The following is a 6,564-nucleotide window of genomic DNA, read 5'->3' on the forward strand; positions in this document are numbered from 1 at the left end:
TGAGAATGAGCCTCTAGAATGCAGGAGAAGAGCAGAATCACCAAGTTGTGAATCCTGGGATTATTATCAAAGGCACCTGTAGAAGTGAGTAGGAGACATCATGTCTTCTCCACCATTCTACCATGGCTGCTACTCCCTGCAGCACTTAACCAATTAAGAATCTGTAAATTTATGCATGAGAAACACATAATAATTTGACTATGCCCTCTGTGGAGTCTGTCTGAAGGAATTTCTCTTCATCTCATATCTAAAAGGATGTCCCTTTATATTCTCAGATGCTAAACTCTCTTGCTGACGAAAATATCCTCTTGGTATCCACTCTATCCATTCCTTTCAGTATTTTGTATGTCTTAATGAGACACCCCATACTCTTTGAGTACTCCCTTTGAGTATAGGCACAGAGACATTTAACACTCCACATATATTAACTCTTTTAGTTTTGAGTCCAAAGTAAATTCTTCTAATGCTGAGATTGATGAATTTTTCACTGCAGGTGTGTCAAAGGTTTGAGCAAAGACAGGTGAGTATTAGATTGTTATGAGTGATTAACAGACCTGATGGACCTGATGGACAATGGGGTACAGAGTTAACCATTTCCCCCCTCCCTGAGAACCATGAACTATTACTGTTGCTATGCTGACCATGAGAAAGAGAGACAAAAACACAGGCAAGAAAAGCTGCCACCGATAAGAAGGTGAGAGAGTCTGTTGATTTGTGGAATTTTGACTCATCCTGGATTATTTACCTTCCACTACAAGGACATGATATTGCTCGTTAAAATTCCCCAGGAGACAGCAGGAGTGGCCTGATTTGATAGACACAGTCATTCAGAGTTGATGGATAGCTAAGACCCCGTTAGTAGGGATAAAAGACAGGTCTGGGGAGACATCCTTCAGACACACCAGTGGACACTGATTGAGTGTTGTGGAACCCACAGAAAGGTGGGGGCTTCAGAGACCGAATCAGGAGATCGGTCAGTAAAGCTCACAGTGTAAAGGCAGGGCCAGTGGGGACTTGTGTGTGTGTCCACTCATGCCAGAGTGACGCGTCCACCACAGAAGAACGGTCTAGCTGAAGGACGGAGGGGTCATAGCTGAATGACCACGATGGTGCAACGGAATCAAAAGGCAACAGGAAGGTTTGCTGACTGCAGCTGCTCAATCTCTCGCTCTCTCTCTCCAACGATTACAACCCAACAACCATAATCACCTCAGCACGCATGAACTGAACAGAACTTTATACTTTTCTATGTCAGATCATTTACCCCTAGACATCGATAGAGCTTGTTTATTATTGCTTATTATTATTCCTACAAGTTTAGGTTTATTTTTAATCTTTTTTAATCTTAAGATTCCTGTTTGATGTTGTCTAGTTTACCAGGTTGGTTAAGGGTTCTTACATTCCAGATTGCTAGTCTGATATTCTTTCCTTTTAATCTGCCGACAGTCGCTGGATAACGGTCCAGGTTCACCAGTGGTGCACGAGATACTCTACCGGAGGAGGCTCCTTCAATTAAGGCTCCATTCACATCTTTGAGCTGAGACCGTGGTTGACTTGAGTTCATGATTGTATAAAGGGAGGAATACTGAAGTGGTTTCCCGTTGCCTTCTTCAGTTGCAGTGTCGATACTGGATGGGTAATGCTGGCCTTTGATCAGATTCATCGGCCCAGCATTTTTAGTTACAACCTTAATTCCAATTTATAGAATCTGCTTGTAAAAACCATCCACCACCTGAAAACCATGGTTTCATGTGACTCTAATTCATTGAGGGTCTAAACAGGTACTACACCTTGCCCAAGGGTAGTTTATCGGATGGAAGGAGTGCCTTACACCTCCTTTTGCTGAGCAATTGCAGAGCACCGACACCAGTGTGGGTGTTTTTTTTTCCCATTCCTGATCATTGCTGTTTCCATACCATGCCACAATGCAACTAATTAGTATACTCAACTCTGCTTTTGTAGAGGTTTGTCAAAATTTTGGTGACATGCCATATCTGAGCAAATTTCTTTGTGCTTCTATACTGGACCTAAGACATCCTCTCATATGTTAACAGCTGTAATGGGCTGGGTTGATCAGATCCAAACAATCTGAGTGCCCAGGAGCTTTAGTAATAAGCATACAAACACAACAAGGTAACTTAAGCCGAATTTATAACTGGAGAACATCTGCGGATGCTGGAAATCCAAGCAAAACCCACAAAAAATGCTGTAGGAACTTGACAAGCCAGGCAGTATCTATGGAAAAAAGTAAGCATCCAATGTTTCAGGCCGAGACCCTTCATCAGTACAAAAGAAAAAAGATGAGAATTCAGAGTAAGAAAGTGGGAGGAGGGGAGGAAGAAATACAAAGTGATAGGTGAAAAGTGTGAGATGGGAAGGGCTGAAGTAAAGAGCTGGGAAGTTGATTGGTGAAAGGGATAAAGAGCTGGAGAAGCATGAAATCTGATAGGAGAGGAAAAGAAGCGTGGAAGAAAGGGAAAGGTGAGGGGAACCAAAGAGAGGTGATGGACAGGTAGGAGATAATGTAAGAGAGGGAAATGGGAATTGGGAAGGGAGTCATTAGCGGCAGTTCAAGAAATTGATGTTCATTCATCAGATTGGAGGCTACTCCAACTTACACCAAGTTGCTCCTCCAACTTGAGTGTGGCAGTTGACTGATCTGTCGGAATGCGAATGGGAAGTGGAATTGAAACAGATGTTCTCAGATTGCGATCCATTATTCCACGCACTCCACATCGCCACATGACATCATTCACTCCTACAGGTCAGCAGTGTGCTGGAACACTGCCCACTTCCCTGGGTGAGAGTGGCTGAGCACCATTCAGAACAAACCAACCCATTCGATCTGCTCCCCATCAACCTGAAACACAATTGTTGTCCAGCACTGACACACAGTGGCTGTTGTGTGCACATCAACACTCTTTACCACATTTTAATTTACCACAGTGTTTGCCCATGTTACTCCAGTAACATCGAACAGAACACACAACACTTCTCTCACTGAGGACAAAGGTGGAAGTTAGAGGGGGGGGCTCCTGGCTCACCCACCAATTCCTAGCTCATACTGACTCAGTGGCCACTTTATTAGGTTCAGGAGGTGTATGTCCATGGTAATTGACTGCTGTAGCCCATTCACTTCAAGTTGCAACTTTCTGTGTGTTCAGAGATTTTCTTGTGTACACCTCTGTTGTATCGTGTGGTGATTTGATTTACTGTCACCATCATGTCAGCTTAAATTAGTCCGACCATTCTCTTCTGACCTTCCACATTAATGAAGCTTTTTTTTGGCTACAGAAACTGCCACTCTAAAGAACTGGATGTTATTTCGTTTTTCACAATATTCCCTTTAAATTTTAGAGACTGTTGTGTGTGAAACCCCGAGGAGATTAGCAGTTTCTGAGACACTAAAGGAATCCTGTCTGGCATCAAATATCACTCTATGATCGAAGTCATTTACGTCACTTTTCTGACATTTGGTCTGAACAATAATTGAACCGATTTTACATATCTGCATGTTTTTCATGCATTGAGTTGCTGCCACATAATTGCTTGATTAGATATTATTCGCAAGCAGTGGGTTTCCAGACCAACTGTGTGGCCAGGTGCTTCACTGTCTCCAGTGTCTCCACTGTCTCCCGGCCTGGAAGTCGGGGGGTAGCCCTGTGGGTGACACAGTTCCCCACCAGCTGCTGTTGGAGGAAGGCACCCTTTACCTGAGTGATCCCTCACACTCTGGATAGAGAGAGATAGACACAGAGACTGTCATCCTCGAGATGGGGGCATGGGGGCCTTGGAGTAGTGATGTGGAAGACAGTGAGTTGCTGGTCTCCACTCTCGTTGTTGCAGGAACAACCTCTCTCTCCCTCACTGGAGAGTGAGAGTTTGCCTGAGACACCAAAGTGCTGGTCTGTGATCTGTTGTTTGATGGACTCTGGATCAAGGACACTTTGGACGCTTCCGCTGCTGCTCGCACAGTGAGGGTGTTGGGGGTTTGTCAGTGATTCTGCTGGTGTGGGTAGGGGTTTAGGGGGATTTGATGGTATTGCAGCTGTTTGTGCAAATGGAGGGGGCGGGGAGAGCTTCAGGGTTATTCTGTGGGGTTTCTTATTTTCATGGATGTCTGTGAAGAGGATGAATTTCAGGTTGTCCACTGCACTCTGATATTAAATGTACTTTGAAATTTTGAACTTTATTAGGTACACCTGCTTGTTAATGCAAATAAAGTGTCAGAAGATCAAGGAGCGGCTCAGCCCCACCCATCTTTTTACCATCAATGCCAGTCAGAGATTTTTGGGATTAAATAAAGTCTCCATTTGTTTACCACCCAGTGTTACCCCTCTCTCTGAAATTACCACCATCTCTTTCACTCTTCCTTAGTAATGTATGCCCTTAGGCACTAAGACTCCTTCATATTTTTGGAAACATCTCCAGCCCTGTCACACCTCCCTGTCTCTATTCAAATAGTGTTGAAATAACTATCAAGTTTATAATTGAAAGTCTCTAATCTATTTCCCACTGTGTAAAGTAATGCTCCCCGATATTTAGCCTAAAATCTTCCTTTAGTCAGTCTCCATCTCTGACCCCGTGACCTTGATAATGGATTAATTTTGAAATTACAACTGGCATCCACCTTACTTATTCCTTTAATGATTTTGAACAATTCTATCATGTCTCCTCTCAATCTGCATCTACTTAGGCTGAATAGATTTAATTCTTTCAATTTTCCTTCATAGTTCATACCCTTCAGACCTGGAATGAGTCTCGTTGACCTTCTCTGAACGGTGCAGAGTGCCTTTGCATTCCTTACACAATATGGAAACCAAAATTGTACACCGTATTCAAGGTGTGGCCTTGTAAGCACATTATGCAGCTTAAGGAGAACGTCTCTAGACTTGAACTCCACCGAACACATTATCAACTTTCCATTAGCCTTCCTAATCACTTCTGTGCATTGTCTAGTTGTTGACAGTGGTGAGTCTACCCGGATGCCCAAATCCATCTCATACAGTGCATTTTCTATCTCAAGACCCCCATTGTATATTTATATCTAATATTTTTACTTCCTATATGTAATACTTTAAATTTCATCTGCCATTGATCTGGATCTGCTACATCTGGATTTTGTTTAGATCTAACTGACTTGTTTCTCCTGCCTGAATGTGATCAGCCCACCCCTCCAATTTTATGTCATTGGCAAACTTTACCAGTTTATTTGTTATGTTTATCCAAATAATTACTGTAAATTAATACAGCAGTGACCCCAAAATTGATCCCTGAAGAACCCTACTTTTAACATCTTCTAGGTGTGAAAATGGTCATCTCACCATATCTTGTCGTTTTCTGCTTTGGAGCTAATCTTGCACCCATTTGCACACTTCACACTGAACCCCATCTCTTGTAATTTGATTATTATCCTCTCGTGGGGTACCTTATCAAAAGCCTTCTGAAAGTCAAAGTAAATATATCAACTGCTCTATTGTCATAAACTTTAGTTGTGTCTACATAGAAGTTTAGCATATTTTGGAAACAGGATTTCCCCTTTCTGTGCCCATGCTGACTTTCTCCAAACAGGCCTGTTCTTATCGCCTGGTTTTCCGACTCTTTCTTTATTATTGTTTCCATTACCATACCTATGATGCATGTTATGCTTACTGCTCTATAAACACCTGCGTCATGCGGTCACCTTTCTTGTATACCGGGATGTTAGCCTACTCCCAGTCCTTAGGGATTTAACCAGTCTTCAATGACTTTTGAAAAATAAACGTTAGGGATTTGTATATATAATCACAGACCTCTTAAAGTACCCATGGATATATGTTGTCTGGTCCTGGAGATTTATTAACTTTCAGCCTTTTCAGTTGACGCAGGATCTCACTTTCTGAGATCTCTAAGTCACTTAAAACAAACATTTTTTCTCTGCCCTTACTAGCATATTGCGAATATCTTTGCAGGTGAATATTTCTGCAAAATATGTTAAGAGTATTTGCTATGTCCTTCTCTGCATAATTTATCACCTCACTATTATTCCTAATCCACTTAATTTCCACCTCGACTTTTCTGTTACTACAAAATATTGAAAATATCCCTTGGGGTAACCTGTTCTGTGTTCCTTGTCACACCCCATCCCCTCGTTTAAACAATCCTTAACTCACTGAAGCATAAACTTGCCCAGCACATAGTGCCCCTCTGGTTCAAATGCAACTCGTCCCATCAGTACAGGTTTCATCTGCCCCAAATGGCGCCCCAATATCGCATAAACCAATGCCCCTCTAATCTACACCATGATTTGAGCCACACGTTAAATCTTCTAATCTCCTCCATTTTACCTGGCCTAGTGCGTTGCACTGGAAGATCTTTCGCGTAAAGCACCTTGTCAGTTCTGTTCCTAAGCTTCCCACCTAACTCTTTAAATTTGCCTGCCCTTCCAGATGTCATTTGTCCCGATATGGGTCCAACCCAGCTCTGGCCAGGAGCTGATCTACTCGTCCAGAGAGGTCTCTTACTCTTACTTGTCCGGGAGCATTGCTAGATGTTCAAAATGGTTGAATACTTTCAAGTCTGGAG

Source organism: Hypanus sabinus, chromosome 29 (assembly GCF_030144855.1).
Source record: "Hypanus sabinus isolate sHypSab1 chromosome 29, sHypSab1.hap1, whole genome shotgun sequence".
Classification (NCBI taxonomy): domain Eukaryota; kingdom Metazoa; phylum Chordata; class Chondrichthyes; order Myliobatiformes; family Dasyatidae; genus Hypanus; species Hypanus sabinus.